General features: G+C 40.0%; 1 protein-coding gene across 1 annotated transcript in view; it reads right to left on the bottom strand.

Annotated features, from left to right (window-relative positions):
• bcr (BCR activator of RhoGEF and GTPase) overlaps nucleotides 1-22588 on the bottom strand; it is an 87762-nt gene that overhangs the window by 61747 nt on the left and 3427 nt on the right. The window lies entirely within an intron of this gene.

Below are 22588 nucleotides of genomic sequence, written 5' to 3'. Positions count from 1 at the left end.
TAAATGGATAGGTGTGAGATAAGTGTCCTAAAGTAAGCACATAAATTAACATGAAACAGAGTCTCAGAACTATATTTAAGCACAATCTTCAAGCAAATTAAGTAAATGGAGGTTTTTGTGTCGATTAGGAAAACATTTACTCTTCAAAATCATGGCAGCAAATCTGAAATATAAACACACAAGTAAATAGACAGTCTCATGCGAGTTAACACACTGTTGTAAGAGCACTCAGCTTAACATTTGGCAACCCCGAGTCAACTTGTGGTTGAAGAAAGGATTGAAGAGAGAGACAGAGAAAAACAGAGAGAGAGAGAGACCATTATTCACTGATGAGTGGGACAAAGGGCAGCGGAGCCTCACCACACTCCAGTGACAACAAGTAATAGTAAACCAAAAGATGGGAAAAGACCTTCGAGTGACCCAGTTTAACCATTAGCACTGTTTAAGAAGTGGAGTTGGGATATCACAGGTCCAGTAATATTCCAAGTGCACACTAAAACAATCAGCAAGTTTGTGAGGCTCTGTGTGCGCACGAGTGAGAGCGTGAGAAAGAGAAAGTGGAGAGAAAGATGTGTTTGTGTGTCAGGAGAGATCACAGCGAGGGGTGTGGGAAAGCAGCATGTGCTACAGTTTATCTTGATATGTGTCCTTCTTTGACACTTTGCTGTCTCCGTTTCCCATTTCTTTGTTTCTGTTATACCTTGGCTATAGTTTGAAAATGAACTACAACTACAGATATTGTCTGTGTTGTGTTTTAATTGATTTTGTCTACAAAAATGAAATAAAAAAAAAAATAGAAAACAGAGAGTTAAGCTCAAATCACAATGAACCAAGCTGAGAGAAATCCTGACTGCTTTTTTTTTCTGTGAACTAAATTAAAAGCCACATTGTAGCATAATAACCTTACTGCTTTATGTTTTTGGCCTCTAGGGCCAAAAAACATCAGTCCTTTTGGCCAAATTCAGTCTGGTTGGTTTTCTGCCTGCTCAGCAACATATTTATCTGAGCACCCGGAGAGCTACCTGAGAGCTTTGTAACCCATGAGAAAAAGCTGCTGGGAGAAATAATAAGCAGGTATGGCAAGGTGAGAGCGCCTTCTTGGGGAGATTCAGTCTCTAATTGAAGCCATCAATAACTCAGACACACAGGTCCCACTGTGATAATAGGGAGGTGACAACCTGTCTCGGTCCACAAATTCTATTTTACCACACATGTGAATACACCCACGCGTACAGACACACACTATTGTGGAGCTCTGCAAAATTTACAGCTTTCTCCATTTTTGTTGCTGTAACACATCCACTGTCATTGGCAGAGGCTCAGTTTAAATCCGCTACAATGCTAACATAATTTAGCACTGTTGTTAGAAAGTAAACCAACTACAGTGATTTATCATTGTAAAAGGCGTTACACACCGAGCGCGTTACCAAAAAGGCACACAAAATTAAACATTTTCCTGATCCAAATGTTATTGTATATTAACACAGAGCACGTCACAAAAATTGAAATCAAATGATTCTTTTTGATACACCCTGTATTTTACAATTCATCAGCTAGCAAGGAGTGCAGAAAGATGAAGACATCCATCTGATCTGACCTGATTTATCTTGTTAAATAGTGGAGAATAGTGGAGGAAGATGTTTTTATAATCTGGTAGGGTAGCATTCACAACAGACATTTAATACAGTATCTTTATTAGATTTTTTTTCTAGGAATTTTATTGGCTTTCTTCCTAATAAATCTGACAAATGTAGTCAGTAGACAGACACAGTGGATCTCTCAACCCTGAAAATGTATAGTTTTAACAGAAAATCCAATACAACAGAGTTTTTTAAACAGATGAGTCAGGCTTTCGCTATTAACAAATAGAAAAAGTCCCACCAATACACTACAGCAGATGTTACTGAGATCTAAATTAGTACCTGCATTACCCAGATTGTTTCTTTAGCAGCCATATGGGACCGAGGTTTGTTTTGTTTGACTCAACAAAAGGTACATGTCTTAAATATGCTTTAACAAGCTTTACCTCCTGAGCAAAATTAATTGTGCTTATACTGTGTACTAGTCTGAAACGGCTTCACAGCACTTGCTCATGTCATAATCACTCTGCTGGTTGTAGTTCTTTTCCTCACAGACCTTTTCTTCCTTACTTGTCTGATGAATTTATTTAAAAACCCTTTTTCGCCTTCTTTTTCCTCTTTGCAGAGTTGATGTTCCCCACCTTGGCTTGACATTACAGCACCAGATTAAAAATAGAATAATTCTCATTCAAGCAAACAACGAGGACATGACTAAACACACTCACACTTTAATATGCGATGTCCCACCCATGCTGTCCCTTAAAATGTTCCGCCTGAGGTCCATGAATCAGTCTCACATAGGCAAGACGAGTGACATCAGTGTCAAAAAATAGCAGCGCTGCCTGCTGCTGCTTCCATCCAGACCCAAGTACAAATACACCCACATAGCATAAATCCATAATAATGTAACAGTGAATATTACCCAGACAGTAGTTGTTAGATTTCTCCACAACACAGAAGGTATTTCCAGAATCATTAAATGGGTAGTATACGGTGGGTAGTATACCAGACGTACCCAGTACAGGAAGAGGGATGGTTTGGTCATAATTTCCTGTATGGTATAAAATTTAAATATCAGCATGTCCTTGAACAGACAAATGCACGCTGCGGCTAGTCTAAGTGGTTCTTCTCACTCATGGCTCTAATCATTATTTTTTTTAAAAATCGTATTACAATACAGGAAATCTACTTCTGTCTGTCCATCTGTGAGTTTCTTTGTCCACAAATAACACCTACACCATCAGGGCCTAAGCAACCAAACTTGGCCCCTGAAGGATCTGATCTTTATCAGATACATTGACATCATCATGTTGCCTGGCAACCACCTAACAACATGCTAAAAATGGCACATTTTTATACACCTTTAAACACATCGTCTCTTTTTATTTTGCAACAATAATATTGAATTTGTATCCACGAAAGCTGAGAATCAACTAGTGAAAATGACATTCTCCACTCACAGTTAAAATCTTGGCAGAGATGCCAAGATTTTAACTGTGAGTGGAGAATGTCATTTTCACTAGTTCACTAGTTACTCAATCTTGTGTAAACCTTCCCTTTCACTCTTGCTGCTACCCTCCTTCTATCGCAAATTGCCCCCGAAACTCGTCTCCACCCACTCCACCCTACCCACATTCTCTTCATCACCTCTCTTGTGCACCGTTTGTCGCTTTTGATGGTTGACCCAGGTATTTAAACTCATCCACGCTCACCATCTCTGCTCCTTGCATCTTCATTCTGATTTGTATATTAGTTTAATTTGCCGACACCCCAAACAGGACAAACAACACTGTGCATGGGCATTTAAAACTAATGGACCATATATACCATCCTGGCTGTGGTTATACTGCCTCTTTGTTAGACTTTCACTGCTAGCAGGGCTCAAGCAGCTCATCCACACATAGTAAGAACCAAGAGGCAAAGATAACGTTCTACTTAAGGCTAACAGACGTTTAGACATAGCATCATTTTTATATGCATTAAGTAAAATTGTCTGTTTTCAATGAAAGTAAACAGAAAATGTACTCTGTATCAAATGACAGACACATACTGTAAGCAACTAGCTGGTGAAAACTGAGCATTAAACAGTTAGTGTCAGATATTTCTGAAAAGAGCTGGTAGAGACTAAAACCAAAGCTATAAATGCCATGAACGATAGGCTGCTTACAAACAAGGTGACCAATCAAATAAGTTATCTGCCAACACATTGATAGGTTCCTTCAGAATCACATCAAAAATGTAAGATAATTAGTCCCCTTGTTCAGAGCTGAGACCCCTTTTTCCTGCATACATGCTTCGGAGTTCTTAGTAGCTACATGTTTCACATAGCATTGAAAAAAGAGATCTAGATAATTAACATTCCAAATGACAATCTATACTTAACATTTCTACCTAAATCTCACCTCGGTTTCCCTTTAAAGTGAACTCAAAAATCAATCTGAGCAGTGAAACATCCATTTATGTTTTGCAGAGGGACACAGGGGATATTTGCCTCACTGGCAGATAGCTTCTTTTTCTCAAGAGAATAGGCCTTGTGACTAAAATGGCAACAGAAAGCCTACAGTAAATACCAGTTTATCCACCAGAACAGAATAACCTCCTAAAACCTGGATATACACACTTTCAAATTTAGCCTCAGATGTTCTATAATACATATCGATACTTGAATGCATCTTTTCATCTCTTTTAAGAAACTAAGCACACCGAGATGTAACATGTGACTGAATTACAGTAACTGCGAACAGTAAGTTGACACTGCTGTACAGACCTCATTAACTTTCCTAGAGGGGAACCAAAACATAAAAAAATACAAGTCTAACACAATCAAAAAATATAAATATATTAGATAAATTATCATCTGTGAACTCTGCATTCTCAAACAATGATCTCAAAATGACGGCTGAGGGTTATCACTAAATGATTAAAGTATGTGGGCGCCATACCCATATGAGTTAACAGCTCATATCAAGGCTGCTAAGAGATTCATAATGAGAGCACCAGAGACAAACACAAAAAAAATGTGGTAATAAAGCTTTGCAAATTCATTACAAACTTCATGTTTAAACCCTTTCCCTTGGCTGGAAAGCAAAAGCAAGCTATTTTCTGATCTCTAACACAGCAAATCAAAAATTAATCGCTTCACTGCTAGCTAATTCACTTACATAAGAGCATGAGCTGAGAAAGGAATTTCAGAAACACAGCAACAGACGAAATACAGAGTAGAAAACAGTTTGCTATAAACCTGTGGATTTCAGCTAAAAAGGTCCAGCACACTGACAGAGCATAAAACATAGCTATAATTATTTTTAAAATGTACTTTGTGTCAGGAGTGGCTTTTTTAAAATACAGGTCTTTCTCAAAAAATTAGCATATTGTGATAAAGTTCATTATTTCCTGTAATGTACTGATAAACATTAGACTTTCATATATTTTAGATTCATTACACACAACTGAAGTAGTTCAAGCCTTTCATTGTTTTAATATTGATGATTTTGGCATACATAACTCATGAAAACCCAAAATTCCTATCTCAAAAAATTAGCATATCATGAAAAGGTTCTCTAAACGAGCTATTAACCTAACCATCTGAATCAACGAATTAACTCTAAGAGATAAGATAAGATAAGATCAGACTTTATTGATCCCACGACGGGGAAATTTTTGCGTCACCTCAGCTCAGGTACAGATATCAGAAGGAAATACAAAAATACAAATAAGTACAATCAATGAAAAAAAGTAAGATAATACACTATATACAATGGTAGCATACACAGTATGTGATTATGGATATGGTTGGAAATATGGAAGACATAAACTATATCGCTTGATATAGCTATTGTACCACTACTATTCCTATTATAGACATGTACACACTAAATATACATATGTGTACATATGCATACATATATACCTCCACATGTCCATACACATGGAAGGTCCATTATGCATGAAGTGGTGACCATGGATGTTCACAGTGTCCAGTGACTTATGACATCGTGATTGAGGAGTTATAGAGTCTAACTGCTGTTGGGATGAATGATCTGCGAAAGCGCTCCTTCCTGCAGCGAGGGTGTTTCAGTCTCTGACTAAAGGAGCTGCTCAGCCCACTCACATACTCATGCAGTGGGTGATGTGGGTTGTTCATGATGGATGTCAGCTTTACTAACATCCTCCTCTCGCCAACCACCTCCACAGACTCCAGGGGACATCCCAGCACAGAGTTAGACCTCCGCACCAGTTTGTCAATCCTGCTCCTGTCCCTGTCCGGGATTGACAAACTAAACAAACTCTAAACACCTGCAAAAGATTCCTGAGGCTTTTAAAACCTCCCAGCCTGGATCATTACTCAAAACCGCATTCATGGGTAAGACTGCCGACCTGACTGCTGTCCAGAAGGCCATCATTGACACCCTCAAGTAAGAGGGTAAGACACAGAAAGAAATTTCTGAACGAATAGGCTGTTCCCAGAGTGCTGTATCAAGGCACCTCAGTGGGAAGTCTGTGAGAAGGAAAAAGTGTGGCAGAAAACGCTGCACAATGAGAAGAGGTGACCGGACCCTGAGGAAGATTGTGGAGAAGAACCGATTCCAGACCTTGGGGGACCTGCGGAAGAAGTGGACTGAGTCTGGAGTAGAAACATCCAGAGCCACCGTGTACAAGCGTGTGCAGGAAATGGGCTACAGGTGCTGCATTCCCCAGGTCAAGCCACTTTTGAACCAGAAACAGCGGCAGAAGTGCCTGACCTGGGCTACAGAGAAGCAGCACTGGACTGTTGCTCAGTGGTCCAAAGTACTTTTTTCGGATGAAAGCAACTTTTGTATTTCATTCGGAAATCAAGGTGCCAGAGTCTGGAGGAAGACTGGGGAGAGGGAATGCCAAAATGCCTGAAGTCCAGTGTCAAGTACCCACAGTCAGTGATGGTCTGGGGTGCCATGTCAGCTGCCGGTGTTGGTCCACTGTGTTTTATCAAGGGCAGGGTCAATGCAGCTAGCTATCAGGAGATTTTGGAGCACTTCATGCTTCCATCTGCTGAAAAGCTTTATGGAGATGAAGATTTCATTTTTCAGCACGACCTGGCACCTGCTCACAGTGCCAAAACCACTGGTAAATGGTTTACTGACCATGGTATTACTGTGCTCAATTGGCCTGCCAACTCTCCTGACCTGAACCCCATAGAGCAGGGGTGCCCAATCCCAGTCCTCGAGAGCTACCGTCCTGCAGCTTTTAGATGGATCCTTGTTCCGACACACCTGAATCAAATGAATGGCTTGTTATCAGGCATTTGCCAAACTTGATGGCATGCTGAAGAGGCAATCAAACCATTTGATTCAGCTGTGTTGGAGTAGGGATGCATCTAAAAGCTGCAGGACAGTAGCTCTCGAGGACTGGGATTGGGCACCCCTGCCATAGAGAATCTGTGGGATACTGTGAAGAGAAAGTTGAGAGACGCAAGACCCAACACTCTGGATGAGCTTAAGGCCGCTATCGAAGCATCCTGGGCCTCCATAACACCTCAGCAGTGCCACAGGCTGATTGCCTCCATGCCACGCCACATTGAAGCAGTCATTTCTGCAAAAGGATTCCCGACCAAGTATTGAGTGCATAACTGAACATAATTATTTGAAGGTTGACTTTTTTTGTATTAAAAACACTTTTCTTTTATTGGTCGGATGAAATATGCTAATTTTTTGAGATAGGAATTTTGGATTTTCATGAGTTATGTATGCCAAAATCATCAATATTAAAACAATGAAAGGCTTGAACTACTTCAGTTGTGTGTAATGAATCTAAAAAATATGAAAGTCTAATGTTTATCAGTACATTACAGGAAATAATGAACTTTATCACAATATGCTAATTTTTTGAGAAGGACCTGTATGTATCACTGTAAATTTCTCAGACGCCTTGTGAAAATCTTTCCTACAAATCATCTTGAAGTCATAGTCTTTAGCACACAAAAGCAGTTTTGTGGAGATTTAGCAACCATGGTCAACACTCCAACCAACACAGATGGGATGTAATTCTCTTTCAGTGTTTTTTGGAAACTCGCCACTTAAGTTTTATTCTTGACTCGTGACAGACTGTTTTGCACTTCCTCTTTATATGAACAGTTTTTTCCCTTCCCTGTGTGGATCTTAATCCAGTCTTCACAAATAACTGGCAGTCAATGTGATACAGATTCTGTCCTATGACCAGGGCAACTGCCATCGACTGGAGAATGTAGATGCAAGCCTCTGAAGTGTTCCTTCGGTCTCTTCTAAAACATGCTCGCAGTGCATGTTCTACACTTGTTTGTTTGAGACCAACAGCAATTTAAGGGGGCAGTTTGAGACCACAGTGTGTCTGTAATTTACAACATGTAACCAAGGAAACAATGGAGCTGTGAGAGGCATCTGTAAGTGGCAATTACACAATTATCAATCACAAGGCTCCTGTGTTCACCGAGTGAGCGAGACAGGGAGAGATATTTATGGATTCAGCTGTGTATCCAACATAGAGGGTAATGCAGCTCTTGGATGGTCACACTGTGGGTAAAAACACACTTAAACAGACAAAGATACACACACACACACACATAGAGGTTTGGATCCAAAAACGTGCTTGAGCACTCACCCAAACACACACACACTTTCATAACATTAACACATCTGTTTCCCTCACTGGAGCAACGGAGGCCTTGAAGCCAGATGCCACAATGTGTCTGCCAGAGGTGACTCTCTTTCTGTCTGTTCTGTTTTTCACTATAATCATTGCTACCTCGGCAGGCTAAATCAATTCATTAAAGCTCGTTTTTACTGTGTAAAACACTGGAAGTTTCCACAGTGGAGAGAGAACTCGTACAATGACAAAAGTGCTGGTGTCAACACATGCCACTTTGGATGTTGTCTAACTGCGTGATTACATTATGTGCTCTGCAGTTATGCTTCATTATATTAAAATGTAAATGCAGCTACTCTATATGCAAAATACTGCATGTAAGAAGAGGAGCTGACAGGAGTTACAGAGTAACAACGGCAACTTCAAGAAACACAAGAATTTCATAAATCCAAAGCTGTGTGTACGTTTGTTTCAGTAAAGTGGCTGCACCTGTATCTTCAGTACATTCCAGCCTGCTAACTCACTAAAAATGTGAGTTGGTGTAGCTACTGAATGCGTCTGTGATGAGCTTGCCCGTGTATCAAAGTGCATTTCTTTATTTTACACCAAATTAGTTCAAATTATTAGATTATGAGTGGTAAGCATCAATATCAAAGAACAGTAAGAGTGCTCTGTTACCAATCAGATAATTGGCTCTAATGGTAATGGTACTTTTCTGCATTTATGATTCTAATATTTTGACAAGATCCCCAACACCACTGGCTGAAATGTAAATCCAAAACATAACAGAGCCTCCGACCGTGTTCTCCCTGGTCCATGCATAACAATGACAGTTTGAACAAAAAAAAAAAATTACTCCATTAGATCTGTTGCCACTGATATTCAGTCCAGCTCTTGTGTAATGTGGCATACCTCAGCCTCTTTTACCCATTTCCCTTCCTGAAGGAAGGCTTCTTTACCACCACACTTCTATTTAGACCATTTCTGATGAGGCTTTGGCAAACAGTAAATGGATCAACCAGTCAGAGGCATCTCTTAAGGCCTGTGTCAAGTCTTTGCTGAATATTTTCCTTTTTCATAAAGCACGACTTTCAAATACTGTTCATCTGCTGTACATAGCTTTTAGGCCTTTGACTTCATTTTTTTATGCCACACTTGTTGAAATTCTTTCGATTTTATTAAGGACACACTGCACACCGTGTAATGTGACAATGAATTAAAAAAAAACAGCCAATGTCCAAATAAAAGGTTGAAGGACCTTCACAAAGCAAGAAAGTTATTGCTCCTTGGAATAAAACTATCTAAGGAATTAGGGGTAGCTCAAGACTGTATAAAGTACTGCAGATGTAATATCTTTAAGAGACAACTTCAGGAAAGAGAAGCATTGTCAAAATTAAGGATAATTTCAGCCAACGCCAGGAAATACACCTAACTACCACCATATCACCTTTCTCAGATGAGGCCATTCACCCGTCTTTCAGCCAACTGCTAAAAGATGCACAAAGGTATTCTGATGGGACACTGACTCACTTAAGTAATCAATAGAGTTAAAAATATCTCATGGCACGATACACTAGTAATAGAATTATTCTACCTTCCTCTGGTCTGAAGAGCAGACTTTGGGCACCACAGACAGATCATTTTCTGTTTTTAATGCAAAGTCACTCTCAAGGCAAAAGCACCAACATTTACACAGTAAATACAGAAACATATTTGTGCTCGCGCATTAACATCAGGGAGTGGCATCGCTCTCTGGATAAATGCACAATACACATGAAAAAGAAGTCTTCAGAGAACCAGAAGCATTGGTTCCCCTGAGTGACAGATGTGATATTTACATAAAGTGTGCTTGCATCAGGACAGGCGCCTGGTAAACGCAGTCTTCCTTAAGACACACTCTCATGACAAAGCCTAAAGAAAGTGGCAGTGTGTGCCTTTAGTAAATAGTGATATAGGTGTGAGGGTTTCTGCTGGGTGTTTATCTTTGCATGTGGTTTTTTTTTTTTTTTTGTGTTCCTTGGTTCAACTGTGTTCTTTCGCCTTTTCCATCCACTACTACTACCAGTAATACTACTCAAATACTGGATCCAGTGCACATGTGGCATTCTTCTCTCAAACTTAATTCAAAATCTCAAAAATTATGACCACAATAATAATGGTCACTTAGTTAAAAAAACAAAACAAAAACAAAACAACAACATTCCAATTCAAAAAGAAATCACGTGAAAGCACATGCACATAGCACTGCTCTTAACTGCATGTTAATTTGTTACTCAGTGCAGTTATACCTATATATATTTATAGAACTTTACAATCAGCTGTAGTGCTAAATGTCCAGTTGTGTAACTACAACAGAATTAGCAAGATTTTATCATTTTGTTTGTTTTATGTTTGTTTTATTTCTGTGAATTAGAATAGGCGGACATACTAGGCTGACTACTGGGTGGGTGGGTGGGGATGAGTAATATGACACCCTGTGTTACAATAGTCAGTTTCTAGTTTTTCAGCAAAGGGGCCCCAACCATCAATAATGGATGAAAAGAGAGTGGTGCATGCATGCATGCAAGCAAACACACCCTTTTGTCAAAAGTCAAGAGTGGAATTATTGGATATGCAGCTATAAAAGTGAACAACACAGATCTGTATAGTGCACAGAGATGATTAGAAAGGTTTACTTTTAAGATGCGTCTACAACCAACTCACATAAACACTGTACAAATTTAGCAAGCCACAATATGTCAATGCTACAGATGCTGCTGAGAAAAGACTTCTTGAGTAGTCACTACAAGCCAGTCACAACCACTTTACCCTGAGTATTCATGGGTCTATAAAGTGGGCCAGATGAGAAAGAGCTGCAATGAAAATGACACAGTGTGGTATGTAAAACTGGAGCACTCGGAGAGAGAAAAGGAAACAAAGAGAAAGAAAGAAAGACCCAAGACTTGATAAAGAATGGCAGGGGGAAAAAAGCTAAACACACAACAGGGTTTAGCTTTGACCATGTGGACTCCATGTGGACATAACAGAGGAAGCTCAGAATCCCACAACAAAGCAGCGCATGCAGAATAGCTTCATAATCCATTCCTCCTGCATCCAAATTCAGTTTCTGTAAACCCTCAGTAAGATCAATGTCAGATAAGCTATTTGGCAAGTTTGCTCTGCTTAACCTGACATTTTAGAGAGGTCTTTTTAATTTCCTGGTTTTGTTTTTAGATGTACTTATGTTTGGTTCAAATTGGTTCTTTGACTTTTATAGTAAGTGGGACAAGGTATCAGCCCAGTGCAAACATCACACGCCTTCACTGTGACTTTGTTTTCTTGCCATCAGGATTATTTGCACAAGGTTTCTGTTGAAGACTTAAAGATACCACGCATTACGACTAAAGTGCTGTGAGGGAAATTACCCAGACTTGTCGTTGAGCTATGTACAGGTAAAACAGGAAAAGCTGGACAGTTGGACTTCTTATATCCATATATACGAAGTCTTGGATTGGATTGTGCTGCCTGTCAGAAAAAAATAAGACTAACATTGGATTGGAGCAGAAATGTAGAAAAGAAAAAATGCTGATGCAGATAAAAGGTTTTTAAAATTTGAACAATTAATAAGAAATTTTTGAAGACGCACTTCACATTTCTAACCTGCTCAGGATAACACTCAGATTTCTCTTACTTGCTGTTATGGGACACTTTTGAAATCATTATGTTTGCACTTCGAGGTAACAAATTAAAATTGTAAAAACAGCATTTGCTACTATCCGTAGTTATGTGTTCTGTATTCTTGCAGACAAGTGCCGTCTCTCCACAGCTGAAAATCAGCTGTCATGGCCAAATTGGGCTTAAAAATCAGCATTTGTACTGTCTAGTGCACTCCAGGCTGAACAGCACTGAATGAGAGAGGCAGCCGGAGAGAGCAAAATGGTCAGGGGGATGGATAAAGGGATATTGAGTGACATAAAAGAGATTTCACAGAAGGAAAGATGTTACCGAAGGGCATTCAGGGAAGAGATGGAGGAAGGGGAGGGGGATCGCAACATGAAATCTGATCTTCCCCAGGAGCCTACAGTTATCCAGTCCCTCTGCAACTAGCAGCTCAACGAATAACAGACAATAAAGGGAGCTACAGTGAGAGACAGCATAATGGGATTTCAAACATCTCTTCACATCTGCCGAAAGGTTGTTTTTTGACATTTAACACATGTCTGTTAAACTGGACAGATCCTCATTCTCTCAAAACTGACAAAGTCACATTGCAGTCAGTTTCACATATATTTTGCTCTTTGTGCCTAATAAAGTGTCTCTGAAGATGTGGACATTATCCTAAGTTTAAATTTTTCTTTGTCCTAAAATGACACCGAAATGCATAAAAACTGGGGAAATACAGTAATGTACAAGAGCATCAGGTATGAACAGCTTTATTCCTAACACAGCCTGAACTCTATTAGGCAAACCTAATTTCTTTAACGAGTCTTCAGGAATAATTCTCAGTGCATCCTGAAGGACATTCAAAGCTCTGCATTAGAAGTGCATTTGGGGTCATTACACTACTGAAAAATGAAGCCACTGTCAATCAGATGCTTTCCAGATGGTATTCCATGACGGATGAAAATGGGACAGTACACTTCTGCATTTATAATTCTATATTCTTGACAAGATCCCCAACACCGCTGGCTGAAATGAAACTCAAATCATGACAGAGCCTCCACAGGGTTTTACAGATGGTTGTAGAAACTCACTGACTTCCTCTATAGATGCGGATTAACCCAAATTTGACCCAAAAATTTCAAATTTGGATTCATCACTCCATAAGACCTGGTGCCACTGATTTTCAGTCCAGTTTTTATTTAATCTGGGACACCTCAGCCTTTCCTCCCCGTTTCCTGTTACTTGGATCAATGGCTTCTTGATAGCCACTGAGACCATTTCTGATGAGGCTTTAGTGAACAGTAGACAAATCAACTGAAAGACCAGAGGCATCTCTCGGGTCTATCCATTTTTGTCCATTTTCTGAGGACATGCTACACATTTGCCAAGATATACCAAGTTTTCAGCTGATTCTCTTTAGGAAATCACCTTGTTGGGGAAAATGCTATTTTATGTCTGTGAAACTGTGTGGCTTTGGTATTTTTTTTTTTTTATTACAGTCCTCTATGGAAATAAGAACAAATTTAGCTTTTTATAACAAAATGCATAAAGATACAAAATAAAATTGGTTCTTTGATTGTCTGCTATGTTTTAAACACGATGCTGGTTCATGCCTTGAGTTAATTGTCTTTTTTATGCTGGAATGACTCACAGGTCCTTGTTAAGTGGCTTAGTAAACAAAAAACTGGCCAGATTCATGGACTAGACTGAAAATGAGAGAAAAAGCAACCAATGTCCAAAAGAAACCTTTGAAAGAACTGCAGTCAAATCCTTTGCCACTGCCTTTACCCAGATACCTTTTTTAAATAGATTTCTAAAACACAACTTGTCTTCATAAATACTTTCATTCTGACAGCTAAAAAAAAGGGATGGACTGAAAAATGTGGTTAAGTCATTTCTGCTCGTTCACTCTGGTCTGTAAACATCTGGGTCAGGAGTCCAACTCGAATCAGTTTGATAAGGTGGTATTTTTAGTTTTAATCTCTCCACCTCCTACTTTCACAGAACGTTGGCACCACAAAATAGAGCCTCGCTGATATAATCATCTGATATGCTGCTTAATATACACCAGCATGACATCCTTGTTACAGGACATGACGCTGATAAAAATGCGTTTGCTTTATTTACAAAGGTTTGTCATAGTTTCCAACACGGTATTCAGTTTTTTTTTTAGTTTTTTCTTAGTAACTACATTTTGTTATAATCCTGCTGTGTGCTAGAATTTGCTGACATTCAATGAAGCATTTATATAAGTAATACTAGCCAGTATATCCACATAGGAATATTTTAATCATTAAATCTAAAAAATAAAAAATAAAATGCATACACACACCTACACCTTGCCTGGCCAGTACTTTACAACAGCTATTGACTGAACAAACTCGTCTTGCTACTTAGGTTAAACACAGTCTTATAGAGCCTAAGGGAAGGGGGAAAAAACAAAACAGACACACAAGTACATGCATACACACAAAGAAACAGAGCGAGCCAGCTGACAGGTTCAAAGTATGCAGAAAGCCCGCAGTGTAACAGGACAAGCAGAGGGAATGGCTGGCTGTAATGAGCTCTTTGTTTTGTTTTATGTGTCATTCCAACCGAGGGCTGGGGGTTGGGTTTGGATCAATTGTTCCAATTTGGAATCATTTCAGACTGACAAAAACACCTGGACTGACTTGTATGTTCAAGCATTTCTATCAGAGGACAATGTGGAACTCTTGAGAAAGTAGGATACTGGATTTTATTCAGCACAGTTTACCAGTAGACTGCCTATAGCCTACTGGTATAGTCCATAGTCCCTGCTCATAGTCTACTTCTTTATGTCATTGAAGATAACCAATATTGCTCAAACACTGTACACGAACTGCTATTGTGAAAGAAGAAACAGCGCTCTATGAGTGAGCTTTGCACAGAGCACAGAGCAGTCAGCCTTATCTACTAAAAGCCATCCTGGTGAGCTCATTCTGTCAATTTTAGCAGTATGCATCTGCCTCAGCTGTAAGATGGTATATAGATGGAAATTGGCTTCAAGTAGATACAAATTAGAAGCAGCACTTTATATGGTGCTCAGATGAAGTGAATGAGGCAGGCAAGGAGAAGGCAAATGGGAAAAGGCTGGGGGTGATGAGATAAAGAGGATGAATAAAGTGCAAGAGAAGACCTTTAGGGAAACAGGCGCATGATGTCATCTGTTGCTCATTTTCTTTTTTCAGGTTATTCTTACATGTTGTGAATGTCAATGAGGCTCAAAGCCTGTTTTGTCAGATTTCATACTGAATTGAGATTAAATGCAGCTGAAAACAAACCGAGCAACACGTCTGCTGTGAGATAATGATGTCTTCCTCCATGCGTGTTTGATAGAAGCACAGTCTGAGGGAAAACGTGGGAATGTGGAGGGGAAGACGGCTCTTAATCATCTGCAGCCACAGAAAGCTTGGAATGCCTGAAGAGTTTCCTCTCTCCGTTTCACCCTTTAAGATTCACAATTTCCAAATTTTCATGAATTTTTAGACTTTTCTGCACCTTCTCTCCCATATGGAAAAGATATATATTAATCTTATAAAGTTTGTATTTGTCTTGTGTGGAACTTGTATAAAAAGCATACAAGAGTGAAACAGATATAAGATCCTTTGAAAAATTATATAAATGAAACTTGTATGTTTTGGATACTTCCTAAAACAATATATGAAAGTAATGAGAAAGTGGCCACTTTCATGAGTAAATCATATAAGCCTTATATGATTCACTATATGAAGCAAGCCAAATCTGATGCAAGTCTTTTATAAGTTTTTTCTATTTCTTTTCCATATGGGCTGTTTCTTTTGCTGAATCCGAGGTAACATCAAGAACCAACCACATGTAATAGTTCACTCTGAAAACAACATGTCCTTCACTTTTTTCTTTTTGCAATATTACACAAAAGACAGCATGATATTGAGGCCATTCAGGGAGCCGAGGACAGGGGATATTACATCCTATTTAGAGCTTAACCCTCTTTAGTTCTGATGGAGGACTGTGGTTAACACTATGAATGTAACTAAAGCCATTTTCTGAAGAATTATAAGCCTTTAAGGGTATAGCTGCAGGAGGTGGTAGGAGTGCATCTTACACTGGTAGACTGAAAAAAACCCACATACACACAGTGCATGTATGGAAACATAGCTGGAGGAAAAGTCAGATGCAGGTGCACGGGAAGAGTTTTTTTCTGCTTTGTAACAAGAACGCCTGCTGCTAACAGCTGGCACTGATTGTGTTGTTTTACAGAGATTTCGTCAGGTAAACCCCTATTCAACAATTACACACAGAGGCCTCACTGTGAGGGGGGTCCTGACTTTGATGTCTCTCTGCTTTTCCCCTTGCTTGGTGGAAAACCAGGAAGAATAAAGACAGAGAAGTGAAGTGCCACTAAAGGGTTCCAAGCAAAGGAAACCAGAAGCAGATGTTTTAATGAAGCATTGCTGGAAAGAACAAAACAAAGACAGTATAAGAAATGGCAAAGAAGGGAAAATGGTCATATAAATGTATTAAATCTGTAACCACTGTAGTTCAGGGGTAACTGATCTAAAAATCTTGGGCTAAAGCCCACCAATAACACACGATTCACTGTGGAACTTTTCTGTATGACTTTTAAACGTGAATACATGTCAATCCTAAGTGTAGCATATAGGACATGATGCATTAGTGCTGTAATGCTTTAATATGAGCTGTGTTAAGTGAGGAAAAGTAAAAATGTTAGGCAGTTTTTAATACCCTGACTGAAGAGTGGCGATTAAGGCTTACAGATTTCAATCACTAGAGAGGTTTCTGTTGCTCTTTAAGCAACACTGTTTAGCTTCCAGTTATTACATGTGCGTGAAAATGCATCACAGCACTATAGGCTTATAAAGCAGCTCTCACTGAGATCAAAATGTGGCTTTATATTGGTCACGGTGTCAAACTATCTCCTGGAAGTAGACACGGCGTATGAGGCCTCACTCACACAGGTCTAAAATCCTGTCAGCGATCATCTGGCAGCCACCGGTTAAAAGAGAAAAATGTGTATTCTCTGACCGGTTATGAGTGGTTGTTGGAGGAAGTCAGCAGGCAATCGTGTGAAATTGGTTACAAAGAGGTTTACAGCGCCACGCCGAATTATTTTCACCTGACAAGAGACAGCAAGCTAGACCCCTCTGCTTAGTTTACATAAGCTTTCTCTCAGGAAATCATATGTATTAAGATACTATGTCACTGTAAATTTGTGTTTGCGTTTCCTTGTCTTACAAACATGATGGTCACTGTTTCACTTCACATGTTTTTAGTTATTTAGTAATTTTGTTATTCTCTAAACTGAGATATTTAAGTATATAGTGAGCTCTGTGACTAGTAACACAACCGTGACATAAATAAGTGGCATGCTCCTTTATGTCTAGACAAAAGTAAATGAGTGTAAACAAATCAGTACGGAGTCTTGTGGTCTCAACCACCTTAACCTGGCCCCTTAGAAACCTGGCTGTGATTAATAACCCATGCAGCTAACCGAAGATATGCAAAACACCAGAAAACACACAACAGCATGCACTTATACTGCAAGTACAAAGCTCTGTGGTAAGTGGTGAGCTGTGCATGCTAACTAGTACAGTTTCCATGCAGTGTGGCCAATCCAAATTATAATCTGAGTGACTGGGACAGCACGGGCCATGTTAGGGGAAGCCAAGATGGCCACTGTTCAAAAGTAAGGGGAGTTTAAAAAAAAATAAAAGGCGGGGGGGGGGGGGGGGGGGGGGGTGTCAAGTCACCAAAGTTTATGACAGGAATTTTCCAAGTGCTGTGAACGGCCGAGAAAAGATTGCGGCTAGATGCTTGACATAGGAAATACACAAGCAAATACAAAAAGAAGAAGAATTAAGTGAAGCAGGGAAAAGTAATTACCCTGTGGAGGGATATGAGTGTGTGCTGTTTATGTGTGTTTGCCTTTGCATGTCTGTCTGCAGTTTTCAGTTATGATCATCCAATCTGCTTCCCTTCACCCTAAGGTTGGTTTGAATGTCCAAAACTGTCCCCAAGCCTACAAAACATGGACAGCGGACACACACACGAGTGCACACGGACACACAACCTCAAACAACAACACACACACACGAGGCTCCAGGCTCACAAACCCAGCCAGGCCGTTTGACTTTCTTTGGGGAGATGCTGGACTTGCTCCACCCTGCTGCCCAGTGCCAACCAAGCAATTCTAGGCCAGCCTCTGTGCCAGACTGAACTCTTACATCAGAAACACAGCAATGCAATATCATCACTGAACACTACAAGGAAACTCTACCTCTATCCGCATTATATATTTGAATGCATCTGAATCAATTAGCGGTGATCTGTGGCATGCATGCGGTGGTTTGGGAACATATTTTGGTAAGAATTTGTGGTGTAAAGTTATTTTGTATACAGAGTATTGTTTGGATCTGGTGTTTTTTTATGTAATCACTTAAAAGCTGTAATTTATATTGGTTAAGATGTTACTGGAAGCTTTTATTTTTGTAAGCACCTCATAACAAAAAAGGGATACATTTTTATGTCCACTGTGGCACAAATAAAATATAAAAATACATAATTTGTGATATGAAAGTTGTTTCAACAATCTACATACCTACATATCTTTGGGTAGTTATGCGCATCAGTAAATACTTATTATTTGGCTTTTGGGGATTTTTTCTAGCAAAGAAGATTTCTTCTTCCAAAACTGATCTCGCCAAGGGAACAAAGGGTCAGTTTTATCCCTGCATAATTGGTCTGAGCAGGCTGCACCAGGCCAATGAAAGGCTGAGTTGAGCACCCAGCTGGCAAGAAAGGCAGATTGGCTTCCCCTCCCTCAGCTTCCAACCTCTTCTCCTTATCCTCTCATACTTCTCTCCACTACTCCTTCAACCACTCAAGGCCTGACTGTAAGCCTGCAGCCTGCTTTCACTCCCCAGTTCACTCAACTACACATGCTAAATACATCTTTTTTATAGTCACTGCCAACCCCGTGTGAAAAAGGTCATTGTGCTACACAAGGATACTATAAAACATTCCTTTCCATTTTCTCTCCCTCTTCTGTACATATGTGAAATACATACTGAATCATATGATGCAAAACATACAGCCCCTGTCAGATCCTCTCTGGCTTCCCTCTCACAATGCTCACTCCACTGATCACTAGTTTGTTACAGTATTTAAAGATGCTGAGCAATATTCGCGACAGCCAAACAGGCAACACACTTAACTCTGATTTCACAGGGAGGATCTTGTGTGTATGCATTTCACATTATGGTGTTTCAGGTGATAAATATATTAGAAATATATCCAGAAATGCACGCAGACAGACACTGATGACATAATCAGATTTTTTGCCCTCAGGAATGGTTTTTCTATATGACTGTTTTTTGTCTTCTTCTACACATGTTTTAATACGTATTTGCAATGACAAAAGTTTTGCTATTACAGAGGTGCTCAAACTTGCTAATACTCAGTTAATCAAGTGCATTTGATTAGCAGCATCTTGTTGTTATTTACTCTCTTAATTCCTTCGGATTCCAAAGGGTGCGCTTAGTTTTTCACAGGACTGCACAGAGTCATAGGAAAGCTTTTTTCACATGACTGTATATCTTCCACAGGTTTCTTAATACTACTGGTTGCCTGTGTAAAATTCAGCACCATGTGTATCATAATGTAGATTTTAAAAAATGTATTAACCTATTCATTTCTATAATAGAGAGTTTAAGAAATGCAATTACTTTAAAATGGTTAGTTTGTGATAATCCCTGCACATAAAGCATGCAGTACTTATAAATAGGACAGATACAGTGGGTGAAGCTTTCTCAGGTTTGTCCTTTACTATCCCTGTCATCAGAGACACAAACCCTCAGGTTCTGTTTTAAACCTCACTTGGTATCACACTATGAGGGAAGCACCTTCTGGCATGACCAATCAGAGAAGCTCCACTATCTGTCTAAGACAGACCAATCCTTCAAGAATACAGGGGTTCCCCGAACACACGGATCTCTTGACCGAACATCAGGCATTCTCACTTTCTTCCCAGTGACGATTACTAGAGTTCATCAGCGGTTCTGAACCAGGATTCAGAACCGCCACTAAGGTAGTCCCTGAATGTGGGTTGTTGTGGGTTCAGGAAAGATTACTGGAAAGATTTTTCTGGTAACAGGTTGTTGTGTTGTTGCATTCCCGCACCCTATCAAGTTAGCATGTCAACTGAGCTTGCGTTTATATAGCCATTTGCTGGCTGTCAAAGTTGAGCATGAGTAGTTATGGCAACCACTGGATCTGTCTAGGGAACACTGGTGGCAGCAAGGTAAGGGACATCATAACCTGGACTTGCCAAAATGTTTGTGGGTTGATGAACTTGGTGAAAAACCCCCATCCCCTTTGCATTGCATGTATGGGCGTCAAACATGCACAAGCGTTGCTGGCAAACACCAACTTCTGCAAACAATGCTATACAATGCCAGGCAGAATCCCTGAGCAGCGTTTGCAAGTGTTGGTGATCTCAAAGACTGATCCCCACTATTTTGACACCAAGGCAAAACCCAGCAATAAACCCAGCTAGCACTTGCATGGGCAAATGTAAGAAAATCCTGCCTGGTATAGAGCAAGGGGCAATTTTAAAGTGGTGATGGGGGGCTCCATGTTCTTGAAATGATTTATCTCAGACAGACATGGTGGTAGCGGCGCTTCCGTGACTGGTCATGCCAGAAGGCGCTTCCCCCATAGTGATATATCTCACTCAGTTTTCAGAGAACCTAGGTTACGCTAGAAACAAAACATTTCGTCAGACTTTCCTTCAGATTAATTCATGGAAACAATGTATGAAGACACTAACCATTTTTTGGGTAGCACAAGAATCATTACACTTTCTTTAATGAACTGACCTCTAAAAACTTTGAGTGGGTGAGATGTGTGGGTGGGGCTGGGCTGGGGAGCAAAACCTGAGTAGGGGCACTTTCCTCATTTCCTCAATCCCCATCAGTAGGTTTACCATACATAAACCAAACGACCTCCAAGAGTCCCCATATTTTTGTTTAGCTTTTTTTCATTTTTACTGTATTAAATTCGATTTTCTGTCATCGCTGTAAAAACAAATTGGAAAACTCAAAGTCAAAATGTAAAAGAAATGTGTCAGTCTAACTCAGGATGAATGATTAAATGTTTGAGGATATACTGCTGAGCTCATATTTGTTCAATCAAGTTCGAAAATGAAAAGTTGGCAGCCGAAGGTTTTACCTGCAAAAATGGTGTGCTGTTTTTTCGTTTTTGTTGTTGTTGGGGTGGGGGGGAGGGGTAACCTGCCAAGCTTCTCTGCTTTTGCCATTATCTTTCACTCAGTCATATCCTCAAAAGATCTGGTTGTTATATTTGTGAGAAGAGAAGAGAAGAGAAGAGAAGAGAAGAGAAGAGAAGAGAAGAGAAGAGCTGGCCAGTCGGCATTATCTCACAATACAACAATGGATCAAATAGTGGACGTTTACACCTACTGCTAAAAGCACTCCAACTTTAAGGTATAAGAGTGGGCATCAAGCATGTCTGTCTTTGTGTGCGAGCCTGGGTGTGTGTTTCTGTTACACAACGGGAGAGTTCTTCCCATCTGTGCCTCTTTCCAGCCCCCGCATCCCTGACCAATGAAGCGAGAAACGACAGCTCTGCCTTGCACTCTGCCTCCCTCAGTCTTCCTCACAACACCATCCCGCTCTTCATTATAATCAGCCGCCCACTAAAAACACATTCACTTCTTTTACTATCCCTTTACCTGCCTGTCAAAAAAAACAAAAACAAAACATACACACTAAGGGCCCAAACATGATGCAACATTCACTGTTATCATCATCATTGTTGTCAACATCATATGTATCTGCCCTCAGCTTAAACCCCAACTAGAAAACAAGACATCCCTGCAGGGTGTCTAACCATAATTTTTTATCTTTTGCTCAAATTCCAGATTATCCCACTAAATGTATCACCCCCATCCTGCATTTCCATCCCTGCTTTTCCGGCTCGCCTAATTTCCCACAGGGCTCATTGTTGTGGAAAAGATGCTAAAACAAAGAGGGCAGACAGTGGAGTGATAATCCTAAACATAGCAGCTGGAGATAAGATAGCCATTTGCTGTAGACTAGCTATCTGGGTTTTGCTGCTAAATGAAAACAATCTTAATTGTTAGAGTCAATTGCTTAGCATTGCTCTAAACTGTTACTTGCTATTAAAAAAAAAAGCATTTTCCTTTCACTACAAGTATTTCTGGAGTGGTTGTCCAAACAGGATGCAATCACACACCTTGACGATCGCATCCAGCCTGGAGAAGCATTTTAGCTGATCCCACCAGGACCACTGTGTCAGTGGTTCAATTCAAATAAATGAATTATAGATGCAAAGAGGCCTGTTCAACATTCAGGATATTAAGACAAATAGCAGTACTGGTATACACACAATAATGCTTTCGAGAATGAAGGTAGACAGAAATGTTACTTAGATTAGCTACATTTTTGCGTACTTGTACAGCTGTCAACACTGTTCCTAAACTTTCCTTGCTTTCACACTTTCTCTTTAACTTTCAATTCTTCTGATCCTCCTGTATAATACTGCCTGTGTTTCTTTCCCTTTTTACCATCTATCAGACTACCTCCTCCCGTCTTTCCAGTTCATCCTGGCACTGGAGCACGTGCGTGATGCCAGCATCCTGCTGCCTGTCTGGTCAAGCAGGATGCCAGTCCTAAATCTGTTACAAGTGAGTGCTAAAACACTCCTCA

This window comes from Pelmatolapia mariae, linkage group LG7 (genome assembly GCF_036321145.2).
Source record: "Pelmatolapia mariae isolate MD_Pm_ZW linkage group LG7, Pm_UMD_F_2, whole genome shotgun sequence".
Lineage (NCBI taxonomy): Eukaryota > Metazoa > Chordata > Actinopteri > Cichliformes > Cichlidae > Pelmatolapia > Pelmatolapia mariae.
Note: the sequence above shows the minus strand (reverse complement) of the source record. Positions and strands in the feature narration are given on the sequence as shown.